The 12,661-nt window shown below is 41.6% G+C and overlaps 1 non-coding gene across 1 annotated transcript; it reads left to right on the top strand.

The window, feature by feature from the left end:
- Nucleotides 1–2,417: 2,417 nt before the first annotated feature.
- Nucleotides 2,418–2,493, top strand: TRNAV-GAC (transfer RNA valine (anticodon GAC)). Its single transcript has one exon. It is a non-coding gene; the product is annotated as a tRNA-Val (tRNA).
- The last annotated feature ends 10,168 nt before the right edge of the window (nucleotides 2,494–12,661 follow it).

Here is a 12,661-nt window from a genome sequence, read left to right as displayed (position 1 = left end):
GGCAAAAAAAGGGAGTAGGGACCTACTAAATGCAAAAAAAAAAAAAAAAAAAAAAAGGAAGAAAATCTTAGACAAGCATAAGATGATTTGCTTGTAAGTGATGGTCAACTAAGAGATATAATGAGAGGGATAAGAGGGAATCAGAAAAAAGGACCAAAAAAGAATAATAAAGAAGAAAAAATAAAAATAATAAGTAAAAATCTGTTGTATTAAGTGGAGCGAAGACTAAATACAATGGAGACCTTGGGTTGGGAGGACCCAAAATGCCACAAAAATAAACAAACAAGAGAAAAAAAAAATAAAAACAAAAGCAAAAAAGAGTAATAAAACCAAAAAAAAGCCTTGAGTCCCAAATTAACTAATTTGTTCGTGATTGAGGATTATATGGGAGGAAAGTAAAATGAGAAAAGAAAAAACGAATAGAAAGGAAAAAATAAGAAAAAGAGAAAAACGAAGGAAGAAATAAAATAGGAGGAGAAAAAAACAAAATAAAGCAAGACAAAAAAAACAAACAAAAGAGGAGAGAGTGAGAGTTAAGTGTTTTGGAGTATAACCTTAAAGGAGGGTGAGGATGAAGAAGAAAAATAAAATGCAACACTCATGGGTAGTGTAGTTCAAGAAAGGGGAAGCATAAGATGGGCAGAGAATAGAAGGACCGAGGTGGAGGAAATAAAGGCAAAAAGATAGAAGAAACAAGCAACAACAACAAGAACAACAAAAAATTAGTGGATCAAGTTGTAAAGTCTGTGGGTTTTTCTTGATTTTGAGAGGTTAACTTCTTCCTTTTTCTTTTCTCTCCCTCTTCCTAGTCGGTGACTCTGTACCCCAGGCTCTGCCCCTGTGTCACTCTTAGTTAGGGATTTGCAGTTGATGGGATTCTATGGCAATGTCATATAATTGGCTTTAGTCTTGCTGGAAGTAAAGGCTTGTTGGCGTTTGCAGGGTCCAACGATGAGAGAGTTTGCTTTCCTGGATTCTCTCTCCTAGTCCCCCCTTTCTGAATTAGCAGCCTGGTGATCCAGCTATAAGGCTGCAACTGCTTCTGCCTGGGGAGTAAGAGGCTCAAAGAGCTGGGAAATCCCCACTTTATCCCCACTCAGTGCAAGGCTTTGGGAAAGGCTCTGAGAGTCAGGGCCTCCAGTGTAATCAGGCGGGGGTGGAAGTCAATTGTTGTCAAGGTGACTGTTCAGCGCCTATCATTTAGTTGGACCTCTCAACCCAGGCTTTCCACACTTTGTAGCCTGTTTTTGCAGGGAAGAAGAGGCACTAGTCTCTGCTTACGACTAGTGTAGTATAGACCTTATTATCTGCCAAGTCCTTCTTGTTAGTGTTTATCCCTGAATATGGAGGCTCTATCAATCAGGAGTTGCACCCGCCCCTTTAGCGAGAGGCACTAAAAAATATCACGCCTCTTGTCTTGGATCGCTGAACTGAGAGAGATCTTATCAATTAGAACCGAGGGTGCGCAGATTTTATGGGTTAAGCTAATTTCAGTGATTGGGTCGCAGCTGTGTTTCCGAAGATATTTTAGGCTGCCTGCGCGCACCCCTCCCCCAACGCTTGATTGTTAGCTTGAATGGCTAGGTGAGGTGCCCCGCCCACGGAGAGAATCTCCCAAGCCTTTCCCGATCGCCCTGCCACTGGCGGCTGGACCGCACCAGGCGCAGGATAATGGAGCCCCCTGGGTGTGCGGGCCAGTAGGGCGCCCTGGGCGCGTGGAATGCCCAAGGCACGTGCACGAATGGGGCGCTCAGGGCACCGGTGGCCGGCGACCCCCACTCGCAGTGTGCGGGCCGCTGGGAACGTCAGCGGTGCTCAACCGGACCGGGCGCGCGCGCGCGGCGGCTCGTGGGGGCCGCTCGTGGTGGCGGTTCGCGGGGGCTCGCGGCAGCTCGCGGTGGCGGTTCGCGGGGGTTCGCGGCAGCTCGCGGGCTCGCGGCGGCTCACGGTCGGCCGCTCGCGGCGGCTTGCGGTTCCCAAGTATATGGGCTGACTCACCGCGGGCGCACTCCCTGGCGGCTTGAATGAGCGTTGCTGCGGTAGCTTCCTCCACACCCTTGTCTCTCAGATTCAAGTGATAACAGTCCTTTTGCTTTCAGTTTGTGTGGAACTCCGGAATGCTCCGAGAATAAATTTTTCTGTTTCTAGTTGATAAATTTGTTGTGATTTAGGGGAGAGCTGTCGGACGCGCTTCTCACGGCGCCATTTCCGTGACGTCACTCACACAGAGTTTATTCTATTTAATTATTGTATTATTTTTCACATGAACAACTGTAAAGTTATTTTTTTGTCCCACCTTCTATTTTATTCTATTCCAGTTCACTATTTCAAAAGAATCCTGATTGTGACCCAATACATTGATTTTTAGGCTCCCAAAATGGCTCTTAAATGTACAGCTTTAAAAAACCATGAACTGGGCCCTGGCCGGTTGGCTCAGTGGTAGAGCGTCAGCCTGACGTGCAGAAGTCCCGGGTTCGATTCCCGGCCAGGGCACACAGGAGAAGCGTCCATCTGCTTCTCCACCCTCCCCCTCTCCTTCCTCTCTGTCTCTCTCTTCCCCTCCCACAGCGAGGCTCCACTGGAGCAAAGATGGTCCGGGCGCTGGGGATGGCTCCTTGGCCTCTGCCCCAGGCGCTAGAGTGGCTCTGGTCGCAACAGAGAGACGCCCGGGAGGGGCAGAGCATCGCCCCTTGGTGGGCAGAGCGTCGCTCCCTGGTGGGCGTGCCAGGTGGATCACGGTCGGGCTCATGCGGGAGTCTGTCTGACTATCTATCCCCGTTTCCAGCTTCAGAAAAACAAACAAACAAACAAAAAACCCCCCATGAACTATGTGATGACTAGTGACATTTCTAGTGTTTAATTCTTATTACATACCCAAAGTCAAGAAAGCAGGGCTCAACACTTGGTCAAGAGCTCATTCCACTCACTGCTCAGGTGCTTCAAACAGGTAAGAACTTCTTCCTGAAAAAGGAGGTTCCATATTCACTGTTGTACTAATTCAATCTGGTGTAGTCCTATAATCTTTCTGTGATTCATTCTGCCTTTTTTGATTTGTTGATTTACTCCACAAACCTCTTGGTTTTGGAAGACATATCTGGGTTTAAATCCAAAGTTCACTAGTTAAACAACATCTCTAATTTTCAATCTCTGTGCTTGTAAAGTGGGGATAAATGAAGTTTTTGTGGGGATTGACCATGAACAACATAAGCCCAGAGCGCCATGCAGGCATGTAGTGAGCATCACATAAATGACTCCTTTGTGATGGTGTGCTGAGCACCATAGGGGCACTGGTATTATGAAGAACTCAGCCTGGAGGGTGTCCTTGAGACTCCAATGGTTTGCTGGGTTGCCCTCTTTTTCTTTTTCTTTTGAAAACTGCTTTTTAAATTTAGCAATACATCACGAATGTTTTTCTGTCAGCAAGTAGAGTTGTAGGAGATTACTTTTAATGGTTGGTTAGTATTACATTTTATTATTGTATCATAATTCGCTTCACTATTTCTTATTTTAAAAATGTTTCTAGCTTTTTACTTTGAAAATTTTTATGTAAAGGTAAGGCATAAGCATTGAAATAGAAAGCAGTTAAGTAGAGAAATTTTTAACTAGTAAGTAAGATCTTCCTACCTTTGTCCTCTCACCTCTTCCCATCCTGCATAATGCCCTCTACTAATTATTTCTTGAGCATGCTCGAATATATTTTCTGATGCACATACAAGCAGTTTAAAATATAATTATATTATTATGTAAATTGTATCATCTATACATGTAGAAAACAAGTTCTGCAATAGACCTTTTAAAATGAGTACATTTGGGGCATCTTTTGTTGTCAGTGCATGGAAATCTACTTCATTCTTTAAGTGGCCTTATGCACTCCGTTATATGGCTGGGCCATAATTTAACCCATCCTATGTTGATTTACATTCATCATATCCTAAAATTTGTTTCTAGATTTTGCTCTCATAAACATTCATGCAATGAATATCCATGCATCCTCTTCAGGTAATTACAGGATAACTAATAGAAGTGGACTGTTTTTAGGCATTTAAATTTTTTATCTGTAGTACCAGATATGTTCTAGAAATTATGCCAATTCAGGCTTATACCAGTTGTGTTTGAGAGTGTTGATCTCTGCATAGTCTTTCTAAAGTTGGCATCAGCAATATATTTTGTGATCTCTATTTTTTTCTTATTAAGAAGTATTCACATCTCTGTTGTGGGTGTTGATAGCCCTATTTTCTGCTGCTTTGCTTAATATATAGTGTTTCCTTTATCCCTCCTACCTCAATGCCCCACTCATATTTCAGCCTGGGACCTACTCCTAATTTAGAGCTCTCTTCCCCCTTTGCCAACTTCTATTATGAATCTACCTTTGCCACCCAGCTTAGTGTATCCCAAGGTTCTCTTTACCATGCCACAGTTGCAGAGCTCCAGGGAAAAGCAACCTGGTCTCATCTCTCCAGGCAGAGGAGAACAGAAGCTCCATATCCACGCATGCTGCAAATGGCTTTTCCTGTCTACCTGAATCATTACCAGCTAGAAGCAGTGGTCATTGGGACTTGGACATGAGCTGCAAAGTATAGAATGGTGACAACTCCAGTGCCATGCAGACTTTTCCTGGATGTGGACTTTTCCTGGACTCCTGCTCCCTGTGACAGCTCCTAACAGACTGAACTGTGGTTGGGTTGCATTTTTCAGGGATTTGGCATGGTGATGGGGCCAACTTGGACTTGGTGATCATGTTAAGGACACTACTCTTTTATGGATTCTTGCTGTATTGGCCAAGAGTTTTCTTAAAGGCTTTTAATCACTGTAAAAAAATAGAAGACTGGATAAAGAAGATGGGGCACATGTACACCATGGTATACTATTCAGCTAGAAGAAATAATGACATCGGATCACTTACAGCAGAATGGTGGAATCTTGATAACATTATGCGGAGTGAAATAAGTGAACCAGGAAAAACAAGAACTACAGGATTCCATACATTGGTGGGACATAAAACAAGACTAAGAGACATGGACAAGAGTGTGATGGTTACGGGGGGTGGGGGGAGGGAAGGAGGGAGAGAGGGAGGGAGAGGGGTACAAAGAAAACTGGATAGAGGGTGACAGAGGACGATTCTCTTTGGGTGATGGGTATGCAACAGAACTAAATGACAAGATAACCTGGAAATGTTTTCTTTGAATATATGTACCCTGATTTATTGATGTCACCCCATTAAAATAAAAATTTATTTATATAAAAAAGAAGTATTCACAAGAATGTTTAATTCAGTGCAGGAAAATAGGAGATGTGTGGATAAGAAGGATTAATGGCCTTGCAGATCCTGGAATAACTGGAGGGACAACTGCTCATGGGACAAATCACTTTACCTTCCAGGAGACATTTGACTTGCCATTGACAACCTGCAGGACACAGTTTTCTGAAGGCTGGAGGCACTCATTATATTTTAGATGGTGACTCAAATGGCATAAAATAAGCCTGAAACCATTTCTCAGTTCTGTCAAACATGGGCTATGTTGACTCTGATGTGACTGGTTTTTCTTCTTCCCTTTTACTCCAACAGCTGAGAGGTAAATGTAACACTGCCACCTTTAGTGTCTAGAACATGGTTTAGAAAGAAACTTTGGAAGCACAAATAGAAGTCAACACTCTTGCCCTTTGAACAGATGCAGAAATTTTGTTAAGAGTAGCTTTTGGTCTCTAGGAACTTGTATTAATTCACTAATTCACTTGCCATTTTCAGACAGAAGAAAATCTTCCACTACCACTACTTTTCCCACTCCCCCAAGGTCTGCAACACTATTCTAGACTTGTTTTTCTTAATCTTCAAGGTAGAAATATCACTGTAGGGATAATCAATGTTATATTTAAATACTTAAACATATAAAGCAACTGTTGGAGCCTGACCAGGCGGTGGCGCAGTGGATAGAGCGTCGGACTGGGATGCGGAAGACCCAGGTTCGAGACCCCAAGGTCGCTGGCTCGAGCAAGGGGTTGCTCGGTCTGCTGAAGGCCCACGGTCAAGGCACATATGAGAAAGCAATCAATGAACAACTAAGGTGTTGCAACGAAAAACTGATGATTGATGCTTCTCATCTCTCTCCCTTCCTGTCTGTCTGTCCCTATCTAAACCTCTCTCTGACTCTCTCTCTCTCTTTCTCTGTTCCTATAAAAAAAAAGCAACTGTTGGATAAAAAAGAATACCTATTTTTAAATCCTAAATGTCAATAATAATAAAAAGAAGTAGAAGTGGCTTAAGAAACTACAGCAGATCAAATGGCCAATTGATAATGCAGAGAAGCAGAAAGATCCATATTATTGGAAAGTTGCAATAGACGCTAGAAATAACTAAACCAAACATCCTCAGTTCATGTTATAGATGAGATTATGGAAACACAGATAGGTTAAGTCACTTACCCCCATCACAAAGTTTGTTGTTGATAGCACTAGGACTCAACCTTAACCCCCAAGGACTCTAAGCTCAGAGCCACTTCTGTTGCATGACAGCCCCTTTTAGGGGTGAAGAGATCAGGTGGATGGTAGAGGTAGGAAGTAGACACCAAGCAAAAGGACTGCAACTGTCCATAGCAAAGGGTAGGAGGCAGAAGAGAAGGAAAGGAAAGAAAAAAGGAGATAAAAGAAAGCAAAGGACTCAGGCGGGGAGAACTCAAAAGGCAGAGTTGATACCAAAGGCAAATCATTTACTACAAAAAAGCACATCCTACCTGCATTTTTAAACAAGCTGAAATGTTGTTTGTTACTAATATTATACTAATATTAACTAAAATTCTAAAAATTAAAGCAACCATTATAGTCATGTGTTTCTGGTTTTTGTTTAAAATATGCACTTATCATAATAGCAAATAAGAATAGCATGTTGGATTCTCAGCAGTATGATACTGAGAGTTGTTTTGATATACAGAACGTTCCTATGTGTGCTAAATAAAATAATGTGCTGATTCTACTAAAATTAAATGGCTACGTGACCCAGTTCATTCCATGCTTCCAGTGATTATGGAGCGGTTTTATCACCTTCCCTAGCTGGTTTCTGTTTCATCCAGAATAGCACCTGCCAAGCGCCACATCTCCATGAAACTCCCCTTTTTTTCTCTTTCTCTGTAACTATGAAATTCTTGTTTTGCTCTTATACAATAAGATGGCCACAGGCAAGCTCTGGGCTACACCCACATTCAAAGAATATATAACGAAAGGTTTTCTGTCTTCCAGGAGAGACTGCTGAGGGTCACTAATGGCAAAATCAATAGGAAAAAAAAAATGACTGTAATTTTGGAAATCCTAGTTTTTCTCACCAGTGATACAGAAAAGATAGGAAAACAATTTGCTCTGCTCAAACAGCAATGGCCACTTGCAACAGGTTGAGAAATTTGTTAAAGATTTTCCTTTAAATTTATTAAAGTTAGTTGGAGCATGGGAGCTTTTTCTGTACTCAGAAAATCCTGGAACTTTGACATGAATTAAAAGAAAAAGAAGAAGAAGAAAAAAAAAAAGACCCAAGAGGCGTCTTGCCAGATGTGTACCAGAAAGAGAATATTTGCTACAACCAGCCATGCTTGAAGAAAAGAGGCCAATCCGTGGCAAAGTTCCTGCTGTTGGTGGCAGAGAGGAGGCTGACCAACCACAAGCAGCCTGGTTGCTCTAGTGTTTAGGAACATTTTTAATTTATTCTAATTTTTAAATTTCCGTAGGTTATGCCATGGTAACTAACAACCTTAAAATTTGAATGACACCCCTCCCCACAAACAAAGCGTTTTTGTTGTCGTCGTCCCTCCCTCCCCCACATTACAGATCAGCCAGCAGGTTGGCACCATCGACCTTCTTTATCATGGAATTGAGCCTAAAAGAGCAGCCTCTTTTGGAAACTGCTGTTCTTCTGTGGATGGAAAGGAGAACCAATCAGCTGGAGGAAGGCCCGTATCTCTTGGAGCTTCCTGCCTGAATCCACAGACTTTCACTTCTGCTCACATTTCATTGGCCAGAGCAAGTCCTGTGGCCAGGCCACTTTGCATCGGGCAGGCAGTGTTCTCTCATCCCAGGGCCGAGTGTGGGAAGCAGCAGTAGATACTCAGGAACGAATGACTTGACCTACTGCAGAGTCTTAGACTCAGCTGCATGTACAAGGCCCAGAAACACTGTGTTCCTCAAAAATCAGACATGCTCTTTAGACATGCTCTGACCAGTAGCACTCAAGCCAAGGAAACGCATATTCTGTCATGATTTTAAAACTATAAATGGATTAAGATCAAGATCGATGGGAGTATGGTTTTCACCATCTGTCTTTTCCCATTCTTTCCAATATGTAGGTCTGATGTAGGTCCTACATTTTCCAAAATTGCACAATATGACAAAAACAGGAAAATATCTGTAGGAGGTTTTCCGTAGGGCTGAGGCTTGGCTTTTTTTTTTTTTTTTTTTTAATGTGGAAAACTTACATGGGGAATTTTGAGGGTAGGCTATAAAAGAAAAATCCAATTTTGAACAATTTCTAAGCCAACTTTCCCTACTGGTGTGTTTAGGTAAAATAAGGAGAAAAGGAGCCTGACCAGGCGGTGGCGCAGTGGAGAGCATCAGACTGGGACACGGAGGACCGAGACCCCGAGGTCGCCAGCTTGAGCGCGGGCTCATCTGGTTTGAACAAGTCTCACAGCTTGAGTCCAAGGTCGCTGGCAGGAGCAAGGGGTCACTCGGTCTGCTGTAGCCTCCAGTCGAGGCACGTATGAGAAAGCAATCAATGAACAACTAAGGAGACTAAGGAGCCGCAGCGAAGAATTGATGCTTCTTGTCTCTCTGCATTCCTGTCTGTCTGTCCCTATCTGACTCTCCCTGTTTCTGTCGCAAAAAAAATAAAAAAAAATAAAAAGAATAAAAAAATTCTAAAAAAAATATGAGGAATGGCAAGCCTGAAGATCAGCTACTTTTTAAAAATTGAACTTCTTTTTTTTTCATGAAAATCAGCTTCAGACATTAATGATTCTGGAATGTGGGTCTGGCTCCAGGCAAAATGTTTTCAGTAGATGGTTTATCTTGAATATTTTCTGCTGGCACCTTCGGATATTTAGCTCCCTCACACTGCCCTCGGTCAGCAGAGGGTCCCTGCTGCCAAGCCTTGGCTGGACTCAGGAACTGCAGAATTCAGCAAAAATGTAGGCAGCAGGTACACGGGGCTGGGAACCATACCAGCTGGAGCTCCCATGATGATTCCACACAGCTAGTCCCTGAGGAGCCAGCAATCTCAGAGGGGAGAGGAGATGATCACGTACCCAAGAAGTTATAGTAGAGCAACAATGCTGCAAGGCTGAGGTGCACGCAGAGAACTTTCCGGTACAAAGGAGGGAGCATAATTCATCTGTGCAAAATAGGAAGAACTTCATGGAGAGAATGATGTGTGGAATGAAAGTGACCTAGAGCCAGCCAAGTGAGGGGGAGGAGTGAAATTCATTGGGTGCCCTGGCTGGTGGTTCAGTGGATAGAGCGTGAGGCCTGGGGCCTGGTGTATGGTTGTCCTGGGTTCGATTCTCAAGGCACACAGGAGAAGTGACCATCTGCTTCTCTCCCCCTCCCTCTCCCCTTCTCTTCCTCTTCCCCTCCCACAGCCAGTGGCTCAATTGGTTGGACAGTGATAGTGCCCCCCTGCACTGAGGATAGCTCTGTTGGAGTGCATTAGCCTCAGATGCTAAAAATAGCTCAGTATAGAAGCATGGGCCCCAGATGGGGGTTGCCTGGTGGATTCTGGCCAGGGTGCATACAGGAGTCTGCCTCATTATCTCCCTTCCTCTTACCTAAAAAAAAAAAAATCCTTAGGGCTCCAACTGTGGACCCTACACAGGAGGGAAATGGTGAAGGGCCTGGTGGCTCACTCACTGCCCACTGTACGGCTTTGCCGAGATTACTATAATGACAAAGGCCATCCTGTTAATAGTCTTGTAAAACCTACTTCAGTTTCAGTTTTAGTGTTTTAACTTTTGTAATTAATTTCTATTAAAAAAATTTTGAACACCAAAAAGTTTAAGAAAAAAGATAATAAATTAAGATAAATACCCATGTAGCTACCACCCAATAAATATTAATATTAGGTAATATTTTATTTAACTGTTTAAGAAATAAACTATTATTAATAAATTGAAGTCCTCTATACATATTTCCATGGTCATATTTCTTTATCCTTCTCTTCAAAGTTATCTGCTGTCATAAAGTTTGTGATTGTCTTCTTTGTTTTTCTATGTTTTCTAAATATATGTAATAAATAACATAGATTGTTTATGTATATCTAAATTTTATGTAAATGATTTACTGTACTATAATTTTTTCAACTTTAATGTTTTTCAACATTATTTTTCAAATAAATTTTCAAGACTAGTTCTATACTAATAAAATTCATTATATAAATATACTGAAATTATTTTTGGTTGTACCACTACTATGAACATATAGGTTGGCTTCAAATTTTTGTTCTTCTAAGAGGACAGTGGTAAAAACTTTGTATGATGTTTATCTATTTATGTGTGCTTATTTCACTTGGGTAATATTACATAATATTGGCTAATATCAGATAATATTACTTAAAAATGCAGTTGCTGGGTCATTGAGAATATATGTTTTAAATTTTGCTAGACATTCATATCTCTCTTACCAAATGATTAGTTTCTAGTTACCTTCTTCTCAAAGTCTTGATGAGGATATTTCTTTTCTCTGAATCTTCAGTGATTGTTTGAAAGTCCCATATCAATTTAATTTAATTTGAAAATTCTCAAATGAGTGAAGATCTATGCAGATATTTTCTTTGTCAGATGATTGAACATTTCTCTCGTCATCCTTCCATTCCCTTTGGTTTTATTGATATTAAATTCATTTCTCTTATCTGCAGATCCAACTCACTCTCCTCTCCACTCTCTCAATGGATGGCTTCACTTCTTTTTCTCATGGAGAAAATAGATATAATCAGAAGCACAGAACCGATAAACTGTGTCCTGATTCACTAATGTGCTACTGTTTGTTACTCTCCCTGACTTTACTCCAGTTAGGTAGGAGAAATGTCCCTGGTTCCTACTTAAGGCCAGTGTCTCCATTTGTAACCTAGGTCCCATTTCTGGTCATCTCTTCAAGTCCATTGTTCCTCCAGTTTTTCCCTATCTACTTTCTCAGAGGTCAGCACACTTTTTCTCTAAAAGGACAGATAGTGTTTTAGGTTTTATGGGCCTTACAAATTTGTCACCATATTCCAATGACACTTTATTTTAAAAAGTAGGTGGGAGTCCAACTCAACAAGCAACAATAGTTTGTTCATACTTGTCTTATATCATCAATAATTTCTCCAGCTTTACTGGCGTTTTCCCCTTCGTATTCAAATATGCTGTAATACCAATATCTTAACAAATGCTTTTTGAACTATGGAACTTGTCTTAATTTCTCATCTGTGTGAAAATACAGTGAGGCTCTACATGGCGAAATAGTGCATCGTAAAAGGAGGGAGGAGAACTGATCTTTTCTAATTCAAAAAGAAGAGGAAAAAAATAATATAAACAACATAATCTAGACCCTGTTCTTCTCCAGCTGTTTTTCACTTCTCTGTTTCTCTTCTCGAGAAAACTTTCTAGTGGTCTGTGGTTGCTGTCCCCATTCCACTCCTCTCTTCATCTCTTGAACTTGCTCCTCACACTGTTTTTGGTCCACCCTTACAGAAAACTATTCCTCTTTCTAAGGTCAACAGCGTCCATCTTGCCAACTCTCATGGCCAATTCCCATCCTCATTTGAATCTCTTGGCAGCATTTGGAACCCTTCTTCACTAGTCTCCCGAAATACTGTCCTCATCTGGATTGCTCTCTTACTTCATTATCTGTCCTACTTTCTCTCTCTGACTAAATGTTGGAGTGACCTAGGCTTAGGTCTTGGGCATCTTCTCTAGATCCACCCTCACCCCCTAATGATCTCATCAGTTATGTAGCTTTAAATGATGCCAACAAATTCATATCTCCTTCCCAAATCTCTCCCTGAGCTACACAGACACACACGCCTAGAGAAGAGCTCACATTAGATATATCTAAACCAGAATCTACATATTTCTAAATTCTAAACCTTCTTCTCCCCCAGATTTTCCTATCTCAATAAGCAACACCACTCACTCCTGCAGTTGCTCTTGTCTTGAACCAAGGAGCTATCTCTAATGCTTTTCTTTTTTGTGCACCATATTCAACTCATCAACAAATCTTATCATCTCTGCCTTTAAAATACGTCCTGAACATGACTATTTTTAACCATCTGTGTAACTGCAACTCTAATCTGCAACAACCCCATCTCCTGGCTGGACCGCTATAGTAGCCTCTTAATTGATTTCCATCTCTGTTCTCTTTTCATAAATTCTCATACAGAAGCCACAAAGATCTTTAAATGATATAAAGGTCATGTCATTCCTGTCAAAATCCTCCAAAACCCATATCACACTTAGATTAAAATCCAGATGCCCTATTATCTTCTCCCTGGCTATTTGCTCCACCTACGCTGACCTCTGAGTACATTTCTCCTGAACATTTTTGGTTTGGTGGTGTCCATAATGCTTTCCTTTGATCTTCATATTGTCCTCTTAGCTACCCTTTCTCTGATGTCAGTCTCTCTCCTTTTCAGAGTTCTCCAGACTTCATCGCC

This window comes from Saccopteryx bilineata, chromosome 5, assembly GCF_036850765.1.
Source record: "Saccopteryx bilineata isolate mSacBil1 chromosome 5, mSacBil1_pri_phased_curated, whole genome shotgun sequence".
NCBI lineage: Eukaryota > Metazoa > Chordata > Mammalia > Chiroptera > Emballonuridae > Saccopteryx > Saccopteryx bilineata.
The sequence above is the reverse complement of the archived record's forward strand: the minus strand, read 5'-3'. Positions and strand labels throughout refer to the sequence as shown.